The sequence below is a fragment of the Rhinolophus ferrumequinum genome, chromosome 4 (assembly GCF_004115265.2).
Source record: "Rhinolophus ferrumequinum isolate MPI-CBG mRhiFer1 chromosome 4, mRhiFer1_v1.p, whole genome shotgun sequence".
Taxonomy (NCBI): domain Eukaryota; kingdom Metazoa; phylum Chordata; class Mammalia; order Chiroptera; family Rhinolophidae; genus Rhinolophus; species Rhinolophus ferrumequinum.
This window is the reverse complement of record NC_046287.1, coordinates 88,788,192-88,807,712: the sequence shown is the minus strand read 5'-3', so window position 1 is coordinate 88,807,712 and position 19,521 is coordinate 88,788,192. Positions and strand designations below refer to the sequence as shown.

Genomic DNA, 19,521 nt, shown 5'->3' with positions numbered 1-19,521 from the left:
ACCAAAATCCATGGATACTCAAGTTTCTTATATAAAATGACAGGGTATTTGCATATAACCTACATATCCTGCCATATACTTTAAATCATTTCTAGATTACTTATAACACCCGATACAATGTAAATGCTATGCATATAGTTGTTATACTGTATTGTTTAGGGAATAATGACAAGAACAAAAGGGTTTGTACATGTTCAGTACAGATACAACATCATAGGCCTAACTACATAGTACATAACAACAATGCAACTTTTGGGAGAATAATTTTGACCTGCAGTTGGTTGAATTTGCAGATATAGAACCTGTGAATATGGATAGCTGACTGTATGCTCTAATGGAGCAACCTTAGCTCTATGGGAAGACATATTCAACTCAATTCAATTTGACCAACGTTTATTGAGCACCTATTATGTTTAGAATGGCAGGCTACGTGCTGAGAGTGCCTAGGAAAGCTTATAATCTAGTTGGAAAGAGGTCATAAATCATGCGTAAGAATGTCACACAGCTCCTGCCAAGTGCCAAACAGTAATAAATAGCTTTGTCTACTCTTGTCAGTGAAGTGAATTCCTTGAGAGGTTTGCCTGAAATTGTAGAGTCTCAGGAAGTCCTGCTTTAATGCAACGTGGAACTGAGTCTGAGAGGGCCACAAATCAGAAACCTGTAAACTGTGAGAAGGATTGTTTGTTTGGTAATTAACCATCCCGCACGTCCGTTCAAAAATGCTATGAATCTGTGTTCCCAGAGAGAACAGTTATCCACCTACTCTTTTCCCTTGGGTATAGCATTCCTCATAAATTTATTTCACATATTGCAATTTCCAAAAGCCTTCCCCAAAATCCTTCCGTATTAGTCAGGGTTTTCCCGAGAAACAGAGCCAGTAGAATATACGTGCACATCTACACACACAGAAATTTACTTTAAATGATTGTCTCGTGTGAATGTGGAGGCTGGCGAGTTTGAAAACCATAGGACAGACTGGTACCTTGGAAGTTCTGGTAAGAGTTGATGGTATAGTCTTGAGTGCAAGTTCTGCAGGACAGCAGGCTGGAAACTCAGTCCGAGTTTCTCTGTTACAGTCTTGAGAATTTCTTCTACTTTGGGGAACCTCAATGTTTCTCTTAAGGCTTTCATCTGATTTGATGAGGCCCATCCACAGGATGGAGAATAATCTGCTTTACTCAAAGTCTACTGATTTAAGTGTTAATCTCATCTAAAAAATACCTTCACAACAACTTCTAGACTGGTGTTTGACCAAACAACTGGTCACCATAATCTAGCCAACTAGACACATAAAATTAACCATCACACCTGCCTAGTAGATAAGCAACATTACAGGAGTCTAAATTCATCCATTTCCTCTGTGGAATGGTCACATTCTACCTGGATTATAATTTTTATGTGTTTTATCTGAACTACTAGACATCAAGCTTCTTGCTGGTAAGCTCTACTTTTAATTCACCTTTCTATCCTCGCCCCAAATATAACAGAATACTGTGTGTTATCAGGGCCTATGCAGAGCACTTCATGTGCATTAACTCAGATAATCTTCAAAACAATGCCGCTAGGCTGCTACATTTTAAAAAATTATTATTAGTGCCAGGTGTATAATGTAATAGTTAGACATTTATACCCCTCACAAAGTGATAACCCCCTCCCCCAAGCTACTACCCCTCTGACGTCGCATACAGCCATTACATTCTCACTGTCTCTATTCCTAGTGCTGTACTCCACTTCCTGTGACTATACATACATATATATATATATATATATGGCATTCATTATTCAGCTTCAGCTTCAGGTGTACACGGCAGTGGTCAGGCGTCTACACCATCCCTGACGTGGTCTCCCTAATAAGACAAGTGTCCATCAGGTACCCTACCAGATCTTTACAACAACATTGATTGTATTCCCCAAACTGTCTTTTGTATCCCCGTGGCAATATTGTGGTTATCAATTTGTGCTTTCTCATCCCCTCACCTTCTCCCTCATCCCCACCCCCCCACCCATCTAGCAACCCTCAGTTTTTTCTCTATATCTCTGAAACTGTGTCTAATTAGCCTATTCATTTATTCTAGTCTTTAGATTCCACATATAAGTGAGATTATATGGTATTTGTCTTTCTCTGCCTGACTTATTTCACTTAGCATAATGTTGTCTAGGTCCACACATATTGTTGCAGATGGTAAGATTTCATTCTTCTTTATGGGCAAGTAATACTCCATTGTATAAATGTACCATAGTTTCTTAATCCAGTTGTCTCTCGATGGGCATTTCGGTCGTTTCCATGTCTTGGCTATTGTGAATAGTGCTGCAATAAACAGGGATGCATACAGTTTTTCAAATTAGTGTTTTGGGTTTCTTTGGATAGATACCTAGGAGTGGAAGTGCTGGGTCATAAGGTTGTTCCATTTCCAGTTTTTTGAGATACCTCCATACTGATTTCCATAGTGGCTGCACCAATCTGCAATCCCATCAGCAGTACACGAGGGATCCCTTTTCTCCACATCCTTGCCAGCACTTGCTGTTTTTTTATTGACTTATTGATGATGAGGCTGCTACATTTTTGTTATTATTTCACAGGGAACAAAGAGGCTCAGAGAGGGCCAGTCATGTGCACATGCACACAGAGCTGGAAATGGCAATATGGGATTAGAACCCAGGTTGGTCTGTTGCTCCCGGCGTTTCTCCTGAGATTCTATCTGCCAGGAAGGCCCTCCCTGCCCCTGGGGCACCTGCTTCTCTCCCAGAGCCAGTTCCTGCCCCAGTACCTCTAAGAAGCCTTGTCTGACGTGTTCTCTCTCAGGAAGAATCGCTGACTAGGCCAGTCAGAACAGCGGTGCCCTGGACCGAGGGGGGTGGGATAGAAATTCAGCCTCTGCTCTCTGGCCACTGGCGAGCCCTAACCCAGGGCTGCAGCTGACCGAGAAAGAGACACCTTGTTTGAATTCTCATACCCAGAAGGGTTGCTCTGCACACAGAGGTGCCTGCAGGCTTATCTGGGCCCTGAGCCTGACCGTTTCTTCCTGCAGGCCTCCACCAGCATGAGTACTCAGGAACGTTCATCTCCTGCCTCTCTCTACTAGGTAGTTACCCTCTTGAGGGCAGGACCTACATCTAAGATGTCATTGTACACCCTCGTGCAGTACAGGGACTGGCAGCTCTCTGCCTAACGATTGTTGAACAAGTAGATAGGAGGAAGAGTGAAGGAAGGCAGGAGCCTAGATGTATTTCTTGAAGTTGGCGAGATTTCATTCCTTTCTTCATCCATAGACGTACATTTATTTATTGAGCACCTACTATGCGTCAGTCGCAACATAGACAATGGGGCTACAAAGACAGGTGAGATGTTCTGATTTGGGCCCATAGGAGAAACTCATTTATTCTTTTCTACCACTCTGCACAGAGAGGAAAAAGAGCAGCCTTACCGCAAGCTGGTTCCTTAATGTACTCTACTAGGTTTCCTGGGGTTTCCTCCTGCCAGGCTTCTAATTACTTAACGTGTTCAAAACAGAAGAGTCTTTTTATGTTCACCAGATGAAGGAATTTATAAATACTGACATCCCTGAAGTGTGGAAAATTCAGACTTCAGAGTCTTCTTCACTGCACGTCACCCATCTGCTTGTTTTTCTGCAACATCCACTTCTTTGCCAAACCTTCCTCACTCCTCTCCCCCAGAACAGAGCCCCAGCTGCTTTCCCACGCAGAGCTCCTTCTACGGCATCTCCCTCTGCCCCTCCAGAGGAGGGGGTGGTGCTAATTGTGTCCTGGGCTGTTATCAACAGGAGACTCAGAGCTCATCTGGGAAAAGAGAAGTGAATTGGCCCATCTGGGCAGTTCCTAAGTGGCTTGGTGCGTGGGGCCACCCTAATGACTTGGATGAAATAATGCAATTTCCTGGGTTCTGTGGAATTCTGAAGTCTCCAGCTATTAGAGCAACTGCAAAGCACTCTTTAGATACTTAAATGCACGATACATTTTGTTACTCTTTACTTTGGCCATCAGCTTGTGCCCATTCTACTGAGCGTGCTTACTTTAACAGACATCTGCCGCTCCCCTCTTCAGGGTCGGTAAGATGGAGAGAAGCCTGACAGGCTGAGGAAACAATGGTGCCACATGAATGGGAGGGTCGTCTAAAGGTCTGGCAATGCCTGGCCTCTGTTAGTAGAAATTCCCTCATATGGGCGAGATGGGTTTATAAGATCAAAGGGATCTACAGTTTGTATCCCTGGCAGCTGCTAATGGCAGGAGGATGCATCATCCGTCAGCATCTCCTCATCGTTCAGGTATCGTCCTATCTGACAGCATTCACAGGGTGACTGCAGTACCTCCATGAGCTATATATGAAGCAGTGCCTGTCACAGACCTGTCACATGAAGCGCACCCAGTAACTGACTGTTGGAGCATAAACGTAGTGAATATGTGCCCCTCATGGATGGAAGAGCCTGACAGAGCAGCCCATACCTGCACTCACTCAGGCCTTGGTGGTACAGTTGCCTGAGACCATCCAGGAACACAGAACCCACTCCGCATGTTTCAAACAGGAAGATGGAATGCAGAGAAGCTAAGGGGTGTGGGGGGGACTGAAGTAACAGATTAGCACAGCAGGAGGCTGGTACCACAGAGGGCTGCAGGGACAGAGGGAAGACATGGTTTTCCCCAAGTTTGGGGGTCACCCAGAAAAATCTGTGGCCATGGCAGGCCAGGGGGGCAGGAGCTGGAGTCACAGAGGAGACACAGCTGTCATCAGAAATGCCACTTGTAAAGTGGATGGGAAGAAATACCCTGGCTTCTTTCTCCCTTTCTTCTACATGCCACCTTCCACTAGCGCCAGAAGATGGGAGGACCTAGGAGTCTGAGCTATGCAGCCTTTGGGGGTGAGCCACCCACAGAGAGCAGAGCAGGGGAGAGGCAAGGACTAAGGGTAGATAGGCCCAGGCCCCTGAGTGCCCAGTGGGCTTCGGAGACTCAGTGGCAGAGGGACCAAATGCAATGGTCTAGCTCGGGGGTGACAGTTTGTTTCCAACCTATCTACTTACCTCCTGTCCTTGTCCCCAGCCTGCCCCATGCCTCTATTTCCCAAATGTCCCTGAGATTTTCTGCTCAAGTTGGGTCATTCTACAGATGGGAAAGAAGGAGAGGCAGCAGGTCCACGCATCATCAGACTGTCACCCACTGCCATTGTGACTGCTGTCTCAGTGCCCACGCACAGGCAGTGCCCAGGCTGGCCAAGCCTGGAGGAAAGTCAGGGTAACACCACCACTCCTGCGGTGTATGTGCTCTGCCCAGAACTGGGTGTAAATAGCTCGAAGGCTCTCTTGGGGAGCCCAGGAGCTCTGGCCCTGAGTGTGGACAGAGTGTGAGACCAGGGAGATCCTTCTCCCTGAACCAGGTCTTAAAGCTCTGCCCTCAAATTCCTACTCGACCCAGGAGATGGAGAACATTCTTTAGGATTTCTTGGTAGCTTATTTACATATTTCTTATCCAACATCTGCCATGTTAAACTTCATGTTTACAAATCCTTCCTTACATTCTATTACTGAAATTAACTCAGAGCCATTCGCACAAGAGTCTATCACCTCAAATTTGGAAAAAGCTTCATATATCAAGGGAAAAAAAATAACAATGAAAACAGTTTATTCTCCCAACTACAGTGTATCCTTGTTGATGGAATAGAATTCACTCATTACAATATTTATGCTGACATGGGAAAGAAAATGTTTTAAATATGTTAGAGGGGAAAAAGCAAGAGGCAAATATTTATGTCAAAAAAAGGGAAATAAATGAGCAAACAACAGGATAGAAACATGTCTAGAAGGGAATGAACTAAAATGTTGTGTTTTGAAGGATGATATTATGATTGATTTTTGCGCAAAGAAACTAAGTTTAGCCTGGAAATTCCTTGTGTTACTTATTGATTCCTCCCATACAGAAGGTCCCCAGTGTATTTCCAAGACCATAAAACTTGTGTGCTTAGATGGGATGAGACCATCTCTTGACTCTGTCTTGGGTTTTTACTTGGCCACTTGTCACCTCGGTCAAAGGTGGGAGTGAACAAGGCGCTTCCTGCCAAGGCTGAAGCCACAGAAGGCAGGGAGAGAGCTCTGAGGTCCAGCCATGCACGGCTTTGCACACCTCCATCAGGATTTGGAAGAAACCAGAAAGGAATGGTGAGCAATTTCAGATTGGAAACTAAACCAGCAAGTTTCGATTCTCTTCTAAACCATCCATTTTGTTGAGGCTCTAGTTCTGCAGTCCTTTTCCAGAATGCTGCATTCTTAGGCACTAATTTGCCCTCAGTGACAACAGTTGATTACCTCTAAAAGGCCTAGAGGATGGGCAACAAGAGGTTTTAGGGGTCTCAGAGAGGGGGTCTGAAAAGGGATGGAAGGCCTGATAAGGGGAATGAAGAGTGTGAAGATAACTGTGGCCTGTCTCCCTATGTGAATACCCTCCACGAAGAGAGCTCTGCGTAGACCCAACTGTGAAAAATGGACCTGTTCTTCCCAAAGGCTGTTAAGATCTAGACCTGGAGTCTCCTGATTCCCATTCTCATGCACTATTCTGCCAGGAAAACTCACCTCCTGTCAGAATTCCTAACTTGGCAACTCATCACTGACTTATTCCATGTATTTAAAAGGCGCTTTGCAAAAGTATCAGGGTGTGTGCTGGGTGGGACGGAGTGGTCATGTGACCAACACACAGCACAGTTTTCCTTCTTCTCCTCCCTCCCCCACTCAATGGACCCGAGTTGCCATTAATGCTCACTCTAGTCTCAGCATCTCTCCAGAGAGCTGACACTGCCAAATTGTTCCTTTGAAGGGCAATTAAACGTGAGTGATTGAAAATCAAAACTTTGAAATGATTTTTATTTTAATAGAAATAGGATATAGCCACTGCAGATTAGTTTTCTTCATCCTTCTTGGCTAATCAAATATTAGAAACAGAGTCCCAGGTCTGGGAAGAACCAGTTCTCAGAGCAGCAGCCTTGGCCCCACAGCTCCACAAAGAAGCAGCACAGATTGCCTCCCGCCCGCAGCCCCAGTTCTGTGTTCTGGAGGTCAGATCACCGCACTGTCCTGGCCATGGTCATTGCCACATAACTACAGGACATTCATACAATGGTTCCAGGGTCCTCCTTCCTCTTCTTCTTCACAGCAGCCCAGAGCTTTCAAGTGAGACATACTTTTCATTTCTCCAACTTTCAGGATTTGTGTCACTTGTGGGAGCTACAGACAGGATGAGGAAGGACACATAGGTTCGGCCCTCTGGCACAAGGCCAGGGTCAGGGCTGGGAAGAGCTGGGGCAGGGAACTAGAATCAGTGGTTTCCAGGGGTGGAGGAGACCTAGGGTGTGTGCAGAGCCAGGATGTCTTTCCTAGAACCTTTAGGCCAGCAGAGGACACTAGTGGAGTGGGGTAGGATGGCCAGGCATTATGGATTATTAACAGCCTTTCAGGCACCTGCCCTGGGTTCGAGGCCTTCTGTGACATAACTAGCTGTGTGCAGGGACTACATTGCTCAGTAGGCCTGAGCCTCCATTTGTCCGTGTGTATCATGATAACCTCCCCCTTTTTTAAAAAAAAGATTTTATTGGGGAAGGGGAACAGGACTTTATTGGGGAACAGTGTGTACTTCCAGGACTTTTTCCAAGTCAAGTTGTTGTCCTTTCAATCTTAGTTGTGGAGGGCGCAGCTCAGCTCCAGGTCCAGTTGCCATTGTTAGTTGCAGGGGGCGCAGCCCACCATCCCTTGCGAGAGTCGAGGAGTCGAACCAGCAACCTTGTGGTTGAGAGCCCACTGACCCATGTGGGAATCGAACTGGCAGCCTTCGGCGTTAGGAGCATGGAGCTCCAACCGCCCAAGCCACCGGGTTGGCCCCCGTTTTTTTTTAAGTCTGAGTTTCATCAAGCAAATTATAAATAAGCAAACAAACAAAGCCTTCCTTGTTTGTTTTCAAGGAAGCATTTGCTATTTTCTATCCAACGCAATTAAATTCCTTACCATTGCATGCTCTTCTGAAGTCCTAAAATAGTGGTTTTTACTTTTGGAGATCAACAAATGGTTGAGTTTGACTGGAGCATGAGAAGGGAACAAGAGAGTCACTAACAGGAAGAGTGACCTGAAAAGGAGGCTGGAGAGGGACCATGAAGGCAGACCACTTGTACACTCGAGCATGAGGACCCACTGCCCTGGGCACCACGGTTAGGAGGATACCCCCCACCACACACACAATGTGCTGTCTATAATGTGCTTAGAATATTTGAGAATTCCCCAGCCAAGGGCTGTGTGGCCTCTGCCCCAGAAGTGTTGGAGCATGCTGTTTATGTAGCTCTATGTCCTAGGGTGACCCAAGGCAGCTGTTTGCAAGGGTGGGCATATAGACATGAAGGCTGGAGTGTCCATAGGACACTGGGCTGGGGTTCCTTATAATACAAGAGGGAACTAAGGGTGGGGCAAGAACAAGGGCAGCTGCAGACTTCTAAGGTGGCCATGTTCCAGCTACAACACCAAGGAGTCTGAGAAGTCTATACAAACATGTAGAAGTCCAACAATTTAGAAACAAATATATGCCATTGTAAGAAGTAGTGATGGTGATGAGAACTATAAAGCAAAATAATGCAGGTTAAGGAGTTGGGGTGTATGGGAGGGAGCTCTTTTAGAAAAGGAGGTCCGGGAAGTCACTTCTGAGGTGGCAATGTTTCAGTAGAGACCCGAATGAGTGAGGGAGTGAGGGGAGAGGGGTATTCCATCACCGGTGCCTGGAATAGCAGCAGGGAGGTCTTTGTGGCTAGAGATGAACTTGTGCAGATACGTAGGAGGGGCTGATCAGGTCAGGCCTTTGCAGATCGTGATAAAGCATTTTTATTCTAAGAATGAGGGGAAGTCACTGCCGAGTTCCAACTAGGGGACTGACATGATCTGATTTACTCCTCAATAGCCTGACAGTAGACAGCAAGGATGGAAACAGGAAGACAATTAGGAAGGATGTTACTACAGCATTGTTTTTCACTTCTTCCGATCTGTTTTTTAAAATTGTGGTAGAATATGCATAATATAAAATTACTATTTTAACCATTTTTCAGTGCAAAGTTCAGTGGCATTAAGTACATTTACGTTGTTCTGCAACCATATCCATCCTCAGATTTTTATCTTACAAGACTGAAACTCTGTGCCCATCAAACAATAATTCCTCATTTCCCCCTCTGCCTTCAGCCTCGGGCAACCACCCTTCTACTTTCTATCTCTATGAATTTGACTGCTCTAGATGTCTTATATAAGTGTAATCATATAATATTTGTCTTTTTGTAATTGGTTTATTTCAGTTACAGTAATGTTCTCAAGGATCATCCGTGTTGTAATATACATTTGTCAGAATTTCCTTCCTTTTTGAGGCTGGATAATATTCCATTGTATGTATATGCCACAGTTTATTTATCCATTCATCCATCAATGAACACTTAGGTTGCTTCCACCTTTTGGCTATTGTGAATAATGCTTCTATTAACATGGGTGTACAAATATCTCTTCAAGACCCTGCTTTCCATTCTTTGGAATATATTCAGAAATGGGATTGCTGCATCATATGGTAATTCTATTTTTAATTTTTTGATAAACCAGCGTACTGTTTCCCATAATAGCTGCAACATTTTATTTTTCTACCAGCAATGAACAAAGGTTGAATTTCTTCACATCCTTGACAACACTTGTTACTGTCTGTTGGTTTTTGTAATAGCCATCCTAATGAGTAGTAAGTGGTATCTTGTGGTTTTGATTTGTGTTTCCCTATTGATTAGTGATGTTGAGTATCTTTTCATGTGCTTATTGGCCATTTGTATATTATCTTTGGAGGAATGTCTTTTCAAGTCCTTTGGGTTGTTTATTTTTGTTGTTGTTGAGTTGTAGGAGTTTTATTTGTATTCTGGACATTAATACTTATCAGATATTATGCAGCTTTGTACAAATCAGATATACTGCAAACATTTTCTGTGCATTGCCTTTTTACTCTGCTGATAGCGTCCTTTGATGCACCAAAGTGTTAAATTTTGGTGAAGTACAATTTCTCTATTTTTTCTTTTAAAGCCTGTGCCTTTGGTGTCACATCTAAAAAATCATTGCCAAATCCAGGAAGCTTTCCCTCTGTTTTCTTCTAAACAGTTTTAGCTCTTTATAGTTTTAGCTCTTATGTTTAGGTCTTTGATCCATTTTGTGTTAATTTGCATATGGTGTTAGGTAAGAATCCAACTTCATTCTTTTGCATGTAAATATCCAGTTTTCCCAGAACCATTTGTTCAAAACATTGTCTTTTCCCACAAATAGTCTTAGCACCCTTGTCAAAAATCATTTGAACATATATGTGAAGGTTTATTTCTGGGCCATTCTACTCATTTAGGACATATATCTGTCTTTATGCCAAAACTACAGTGTTTTGATTACTGTCATGTTATAGTAAGTTTTGGTAAGGTTTATAGTAAGTTATAGTAAGGTTTATATATGGATTTATTGGCTAAATCATTGTGGTACCATTTGATTAAATGGTGTAGATGGAGGAATATATGCTTGAAAGGGGAAGAGAAAAGCTCTGTTTTGGCCATATTAAAATTTTTTCAAGAGTATTTTGGCTATTCAGAGGTCCTATTAGATTCCATATGAATTTTAAGATGTATTTTTCTACTTCTGAAAAATAATCATTGGCATTTTGATGGGGATTTTGTTGAATCTGTAGAATAGTTTAGGTAGTATTGATATCTTAATTTTAAGTATTCCAATCCATGAACATGAAGTGTCTTTTCATTTATTTATCTTGTTTAATTTCTGCAATGTTTTGTAGCTTTCAGTGTACAAATCTTTCACCTCTTTAGTTAAGTATATTATTCTTTTTGATGCTATTGTAATTGGTATTGTTTTTTTAATTTCCATTTTGGATTGTTCATTGTTAGTGTATAGAAATGCAACTGATTTTTATGTGTTGATTTTGTGTTCTGCAACTTTGCTGAATTCATTTATTAGTTCTAACGGGTTTTTTTGTGGAATCTTTAGGGTTTTCTACATATGAGAGTACATAATCTGCAAACAGATAATTTCACTTCTTTCTTTCCAACTTGGATTTCTTTATTTCTTGCCTAATGTTGCTGCAGCATTCTATCCTAGAAATAACAAGGATTTTAATAGGGGTGAGGGAGATGAGTAATGGTTGGATTTGGGACATATTTTGCAGGTAAAATAAACAGAATTGGTTGGCTTGGAGGTTGGCTTAAATTGTGGGAGAAAAAGAGGAGTTAATGATGACTTCTAGATTTATATATGGATTTATTGGCTAAGTCATTGTGGTACCATTTGATTAAATGGTGTAGATAGAGGAATGTATGATTGAGAGGGAAAGAGAAAAGCTCTGTTTTGGCCATATTAAATTTGGCTGTGGATATAGATAATGTAGATATAAGTAAGAGAGTACTGTGAGAAGAGATTAGAAGACAGACTTTGAGGGAAAGCTCACATTTAGAAAAGGGATGGAAGAAGAGACAAATGGGAAATAACCCAAGGGGTAGAAAAAATTCAGGAAAGTCAGAGAAACATGGAGGAGAAAATTTCAAGGAAGTGGCACTAGTTAACTGTGTAACAACTTGAAGAAGGCAGATGAGGACTGAGAAAGAACCTTTTACATGAGCAATGAGACGGTCATTAGTAACCTTTGACAGCATTTCAGCAGAATGGGTAAGGCCTCCGTCTGAGTGCAAGTAAATTGAAAAAGCAAGGGAGAGATGCGAAGTGCTCTAAACATATCTAAAGGGCTGTTGCTTAAGGCTCTAAAGTGTTGATGTTATTGTTGTCATGGAAACAAAAAAGCAGTTAGGAGAACTAAAAGCTACTTAAGCTCCCTGAGTCTAGCCCATCCCATCCCTTTGATTTGTTGTGAAAGATGCTGATAAAAAGTCATTTACAGCATAAGGGTTAATCCAGGTTTCTTCCTTTTAAATGTAGTTCCTAACTGGAAATCTTTCCCCTTCTTGAGAAGGAGGCCTACACCAACACCCACACCAAGTTATATAAAGCACAGATGACCCAGTGACCAAAAACTTCCTTATTTTCTTGCTATTGGCTGACAGCGTTCATGAAATACAATTTGCTGTTTCGCTTTTCTTTTAAATAAGCAAGCTGAGTACTTGGAGGAGGGAGGCAGGAGAGCTAGAAGAGCAGAAGCCAAGGCATCTCAAAGAAAGAAAACTTCAGGTGAACATTTTTATCTTTGCTTTGTTAATTCACTGTTGAGAATTATGCCTCCTTTATCACTTCATACATAGAAGAATAGTTTTTGAAAAGTAAATTATTTTTGTTTGACTATAAATTTATTTCTACCATATACATAGTAGAAAAATATTAGGAAAGTACAAAACAGTAAAAGGAAGCAAAAAACCATGACTGAGATCGCCTTTATTGACATTTTGGGGGTATTTCTTTCCATTCTTTTTTGTGTGTCTGTCTATAACTTTAGTTTGACTTTCACAGTTGTTGTCATATAGTATGGATATATTTATACTTATTTTTTCCATTAGAGCATAATTTTTTTTCACATGGCTATAAATTCTTCATAATTGAGATGAAAAATTGCTGGATAATATTGCATTGAGGAGATTTACTGTAATTTACTATACCCTTATTTTTGGCCATATGACATCTTTCTTATTTTTCATAGACTGGGTCATTTTATTATGTAAGATGTATTTTTTCCATTCAGGGTCTTATTTTGGGTGAGAGGAGGTTAAATTTGAAAATGTAGATTTCATTTGTTTTACTCAGAGGTACAGTTGGTGAAGGGAAAGAGTGTGTGAGAGCATATGTTTATAATCTGTTTATTCCCCCTTTCGGATCAGTGGTTCTCAACTTTACCTGATCCTGAGGAGATTAGAAAATTACCCCCAGGAAATTTGAAACTTAACTTGTGAAGATAAGGCAGTCATCTGCAGTAGTTTTTTGCTTTTCTTTTTTGTGAAAATTTTAGGTGGTTCTAATAGGCAGCCAGCATAATAACAGTTTACCTACGTCATTTAAAATATTTTTCTGTCTCTGACACACACCTGAGAATAATACATATTAAAGGAAAGAGGTACAATTTCAGGCAAGCCACCCAAATCTCCCTTTCAATACGGTATTAACAATGCAAAAGTAACTTGTGGGAAACAGAAGCCTTCTAGAAATTTCTATCATCCACCTCAACCACATAAACTCTTGAGATGAGAATATACTTGAGAGTTTCAATTTACTAATGCTTTAAACAAATGGATTTGTTTTCAGTGCATTGATGGTTAAAAGTGAGAGATATTGAGGCTTCAGAATGTTCTAAATGTATCAAAATTAAGCCCAGCATCTGTTAGTATTCTGCCTCCTACCCACCCAAGGTCCCGTGGGGTACTCCCACTATCTAAGCAACAACCGTTCTGGAAGAAAGATGTTATGCTTTTGTAGCGTACTCATTGCTTTGTGTCGGGAGCAGCTTGGGCATATTTGGAATCTCATGTGTATTCCTGGCTCGGGGACTCCTCTTGCTTTTCTAGTTTGTTTTGCACACCAGACATCTAAGGCATGCTAGGCCACCCGAGGCTAAGCCTGGAAGATGAAAGCCTAACAGGAGCTTGGCTTGTTAACCCAGTGAGCTCTGGTTAATGCAGCAGCCAAGCTGGACAATGCAGAGAAAGGCAAGCATTTGCCTGGGTTGCTTGGCTTTGCTATAGAGTCATAGCAAATCCCTGTCAGAACTCTCAGCACTGTCTCTATGCTTTTCTCGGGGTGCTGACCACTGCCTTCTTTGTACTGGAGTTACTTATGTGAGGGTCTCATCCTTCGACCGGACCAAGAATGCTTCAGGATGGCGTCCTCACAGGAAACCCAGTACATGGGGTCCATTAAGAATAGATGGGAAGGGCCGGCCCAGTGGCTCAGGAGGTTGGAGCTCTGTGCTCCTAACTGTGAAGGCTGCCGGTTTGATTCCCACATGGGCCAGTGGGCTCTCAACCACAAGGTTGCCGGTTCAACTCCTTTGAGTCCCCCAAGGGATGGTGGGTTCCGCCCCCTGCAACTAAGATTGAACACGGCACCTTGAGCTGAGCTGCTGCTGAGCTCCCGGATGGCTCAGCTGGCTGGAGCACTGGCTCTCAACCACAAGGTTGCCAGTTCAATTCCTCAAGTCCCACAAGGGATGGTGGGCTGCGCCCCCTGCAACTAGCAACGGCAACCGGACCTGGAGCTGAGCTGCACACAACTAAGACTGAAAGAACAACTTGAAGCTGAACGGCACCCTCCACGACTAAGATTGAAAGGATAACAACTTGACTTGGGAAAAAGGCCTGGAAGTATACACTGTTCCCCTATAAAGTCCTTTTCTCCTTCCCTGATAAAATAAATAAATAAATAAATAAATAAATAAATAAATAAATAAATAAATAGGAAAGTAAAGTACACAAAGGGAATACAGTCAATAAGATGGCAATAACTATGTATAATGCCAGGTGGGTACTAGACTAGTCAGGGTCATCACTTCTTAAATTATATAAATGTCTAACCACTATGCTGTACACCTGAAATTAATATAAAATAATATTGAATGTCAACTGTAATCAAAAAATAAAAATGATTTTAAAAAGAATAAATAGGTGTAAATAAATTAATTCACCAATGAATGTGGACTTTAGTTAACAGCTCATGTTTATCTCTGTTAACCTCTTTATACTAACTGACCCATGGAGAAAATGGTACCATCTTTGACAATATTTAAAGGAAAACTTCTCCTATCGGACTGATAATGTGGGGCCGTATGGGTTGACAAAGAAAGTAGTGGGGTCCTGAGCAATGAGTTGGAGCCAAAGAATCCCAAAGTTGGAAGTCTCCTTGGGAAAAGCAAGGGTCACGTCCCAAAGGTTTTTGCATCTTTAGTGTTTAAAGGAGAGGTTTCAAGAACAGGGGAAGCAGATCAGTGGAAGAACAAGAAGAAAGAGAGGGAGGGAAGGGGAAGACAGACTGGGGGAGGGAAAGGGAGAGGAAGAGAGAGGAGGGAGAGGGCAGGAGGGCAGCCTATTTGCTTTGGAAGTTTAAAGATTACTTAAGCTGGGAGAATTGAAAAGGATCCAGTCCATGGTTATTAGCTCTACTGTACTTTACCATGAATTAAAAACCAAAACAAAACAACTACTTCCCATATAAATGTGCCATGAAGCTATAGAGTATTTTTACCTTGTTTTCACCTCTAGTGCAGAAAACACGATTACCTACAGAAGACTTGGAGGCATTACAGATTCCCTAAGGTAAGCTGATTTCTTTTTGAGTCTTACCTTAACAATAACTTTGCTCTCTTATAAATTCTCTGAGAGATTTGAAGCCGTCTCCTCTTGTTAGCAGTAGCAGACACAAATCCCCACCAGGAACTTGTTGGCATGAAGTCAAAAAGACAATTTGCAACCTTTAGAGCTACAAGTAGTGACACTTGCTACAATGTCAAGATAAAGCACTGTTTGAATCCCTTGCCTCTGTGTATTGCGGTCCTCAGATCTTAGATTTGAATTTCAGAGACAGACAGTTTTGTGAGGGAAAATGCGCTAACATCATTTTGTTGAAAAAGACCATTGGGAATCCTCCCCATTGAAGAGATTTATTATGAGACATTAATGAGGGAGGTAGATAATAGCTTCATTAGCTCACTTATTGGTCACTTATTTGAGCCACAAGTTGTGCTAGGGCCTGGGGATACAGCAGTGGTCAAGTGAGACTCCATTCTTGCTGTCAGTGCACGAACAGTCTGCTGGGTGGGCATAGACAGGAGCTGGTTTCTGCCATATGGGGTTGGAGCAAGGACAGGAAACCCATGAGGCTGCAGGGGCAGGGGGAGCAGCAACCAGCCAAAACTGGAGGGGTCAGAAAAGCCTTTTTCTAGGAGTGATATCTAGACAGAAATTGAGGTTTGGTAAGCGATAGCCAGGTGATGAGCTGGAGCTCAGAGTGAATAGGCAAGAGAGAGCCAGGTGTGTTTAAGGCACTCTATGAAGTTCAGTTCAGTGGGGCTGGAGTAGATTTTACTGAAGGGAGTGGTAGGGAGAGAAGATGCTGGATGACAAGATCCAAAATGTGAAAAGCCTGGAGCTGAACTTCACTCTGAAGTGTTGATGGGTTTTAAGCAGAAGAGTAACATGGTAAGATATGCATTTTGGAAAGGTCACTCTGGCCACTGTGTGGAGAATGGATTGCAAATAGCAAGAGTGGAGGCTGAGAGCCACTCAAGAAACTGCCCTCTGTCATCCACGTTAGAGACGACAGCTGTGCTAGGACGGCCCTAAGCTGGCCCCTACGATGGAAGGAGGGGCTGGTGGAGACAGATGGGTAATGAGGCCAGGTCTTCCTCAAAGGAGTCACAGGACTGCAGGATGGGCTGGGAGAAGAGGAAAGCTGGCAGCTTGCTTTTGTTCCTTGCCTTCTCTTCTTTAGGAACAGATACCCACTGCCCCCAGGCTACTGGCAGCTGCCTAGGGCATTTCCCCTGATTTTCAAAATTTCCAGACATATGAAAACATCTCTCCTTATCTATTTATTTCTTACTATCTTATGCAGGTATTCTATACCCAGCATTCTAAAAAGTGCTTAGGCATTCCTTCCCTTGACAAAAGAGAGGGTTGCAACAGGAATGATAATGCATTGGATGCATAATGTGCCAGGCTCAGTGAAGTTGTGTAGGAGGCTTTCACATGTGTCGCCTCCTCTGGTCCTCTCAATACCTCCGAGAAGGTGAGTACTTGCGGATGCTCACACAGGTGGCAAGAGGTAGAGCCAGGATTTGGATCCTCTTTGGATCCATGGTACTACAATGCTTCTATATCATTCCAGGAAACATATGATGTTTAACAAGCTACCTTTGTAAATAATTCCTTTGTTCTAGGAAGTGTATTTAACAGTGGAAATGCCTAGGTGGGAGGGAAGAGAGAAGGAGTTTTAATTTGAATAAGTTGGCTTTAAGCGAGCCCCTGAGTCATGTCATTTAGTCACTTTGATTGTGGACGGAGAGAATCCTTATGCTGACACAATCTCTAGGACATTATTGGAACGAGTTGTGCAACCGGCCTCTGAGATAACATTTGCTGAGCTTCTGTCTTTTTTCTGCCTTTGAAATCAGAAGACTTGGGAATCAGAGACTCAAATGCAGAATGATTCTGTGGTCTTAGATCAGCAACTGGACTAATAATAGATACCTCTGATCTTCCTTAATACACTGAGAAAGTGCACTAGAAAAATGACAAAAATTTGTGGAGATAGTTTTATAAAATTAAATTCATAATCAGTATCATAGGCTCATATGTCCTATTAATAAGAAAGAGCTGAGGAAAGTTGTGAGAGCCAGAGAGAAGACAGCACTTAGTCAAAATAATACTTTTAAAAATGAAGTCATATCTTCTAGGAGCTCTGAGCTCTTCTTACATAGTAGTAAAAATTTTCTTTGTGTTGAATATGCCTTTGTTTGTTTATGGTAGTGGCTAAGTGTTAGTGATCAGGATAAACATGGAAGGAAAGCTAGCTTTTGGAGAATATTAGAGAATGAAACAAGGGGATTTTGCAAAGACTGAGGTGGGAAGAGACAATGCCATGTGCCTTGCTCTTGGAGGTGGAGAGACTCCCTCATGTGCTCGGATGCTAACCTCCTCTTAGGGTTCAGCTTCTGTGATGTCCCTGGGGATGTTGTCCTCTGGGAGAATTTGTCCCCTCAAAATAGCAGAAGAAAGAATCAAATTGTGAAACGACTCCAATTTTAAGGGGTGGTTACCTCCAAATGTGTCCATAACCATAGGCACCTTTTTGCACAGAGGAATTCTCAGGAAAGGAACTTCAGAGGAGAATGTGCCAACTGCCCAATCAAGCAAACAGAGGGGAAAATCTTGTCAGAGAAGGATAGAAATAAGACAACTATTGCTAAACCATCAGTCCAACACTGATACTTAACGGGTCTGACATTTTGGCCACACCAGAACTTTCCAAATTATCAATTTTTACCCAAGCAGATCTTTCCCCTAAAGGAAGCTCTGGCAACACACATTTTGTGGAGGTGCCTCTTTTTTCATCTGTCCATGAACGTTTGTGGTGGTGGATGTCATTTTACCACACGTTCTGTGGTCTGAGCAAAGTTCTTCTTTTAGTGAAAGGAGGCCCCAGCTGGTGTGTGCTGCATGCCAGCCTTACCTTCAAACTGGACAATATTTCAAGAAGACCCAGGAGCCTTCAGCAGAGTCCAGGCAAGAAAGACTCTGTTGGCTCCCATGGGCTCTCAGGAGATAGGGAAAGTGCTAGAAGCAGAAAGAGGCGGACGCAAGCTGAAGGGCACGTGTGGATTGGCAGCTGGGAGAAATTACTGAAAAGTTGACAACACAACTACAGTAATTTCAAGAAAATATTCTAATTAGAAAACTTAATATCATAGGACATGTCTTGTCTTTAGAACTAAAATAGAAAATCAAGTTAATGAAATTCAGAAGTTATTTTGGGGATTTCTGGACTTTCTCTGACCATTCTGGAATTTAGTCAGGAGGCAGGTCAGAGAGATAAATCAATCACCAATATCCCCCTTCCTACTGGCTCTATGATGGTGGATTCCTGAGGAATCTGAGGAGAGATGGTGAAGGGGGGCTGGAAAGTTCGCTTGTAAAAGACGCCAATTATATTAGGCCATTACAAGGGAGAAACTGCCCAGTGCACTTGGTCTCCCACAGGGATCCTCTGCCTGTTGTTACAATTGGTTAAAGCCTTCCCACCCTTGCTATAAGATCTTACACAGGTTTTCCCCCGATGGAAAACAGACTGGTTCCAAAGATGTTCCTTAGGGGCTCCAAGTTATTCCAGGATCCCGTGGTAATCCTATGAGCAACACACTGAATTTTCTGTCTGTTGAGCTCCAGACTAAGTCAGGCAACGTGGGACTGGGATCTGGGAAGAGGGCCCAAAACACTTTGCAGCTTCCAAACGTGGAGTCCTACTCAGAAGACAAAAATGAGACAATAAAACTCTGCATAGATCCCAGAGGGGAAACTTCAGTCATCCTGCAGGGTAAGTTAGCAGGCCCCAGCACTCTGGCTCAGAAATCCCTCTGGGCCCCAGTGTTGTTGAAAAGAACCTTGGTAGTACAGAGACAGTGGATTGGAGAATTCCCTCCGGGAACTTCCAGAGCCATACATGCTAGTCAACGCCTGCTGCTTAAGGGATCTCCAAGTATCCCTTTCACCAACGGGCCCGCGCTGCTGACCTCACAATTATGAGGCATGGGAAAGTAAATGATATTCAGAAGACAGAGGGGCAGTACCTTGGTGGTTCATCAAGTGACTTGGACTTTGGGGCACTTTGAGGAACTTTGGGGGAGATAGCGTGGAGGAGAGATCGAAGCCACAGGATGATCCGAAGTGCTGACTCCATGGAAATGGGGCCCTATGGGGTTCACTCCCCTGCCCCCATTTATTTGGGAAGCCTGGAGAGCAGCTCAGTTCCTCATTCAAAAGATATTGTG

At 42.8% G+C, this 19,521-nt stretch overlaps 1 protein-coding gene across 1 annotated transcript in view; it reads left to right on the top strand.

The window, feature by feature from the left end:
* Positions 1-12,150: 12,150 nt before the first annotated feature.
* The window catches only part of CYSLTR2 (cysteinyl leukotriene receptor 2), a 55,919-nt gene continuing 48,548 nt past the window's right edge, over positions 12,151-19,521 (top strand). Inside the window, exons 1-2 of the transcript XR_004422805.1 lie at positions 12,151-12,227; positions 15,239-15,292. The gene's annotated coding sequence lies outside the window, so the exon portion shown is untranslated. The remainder of the gene's footprint in view (positions 12,228-15,238; positions 15,293-19,521) is intronic.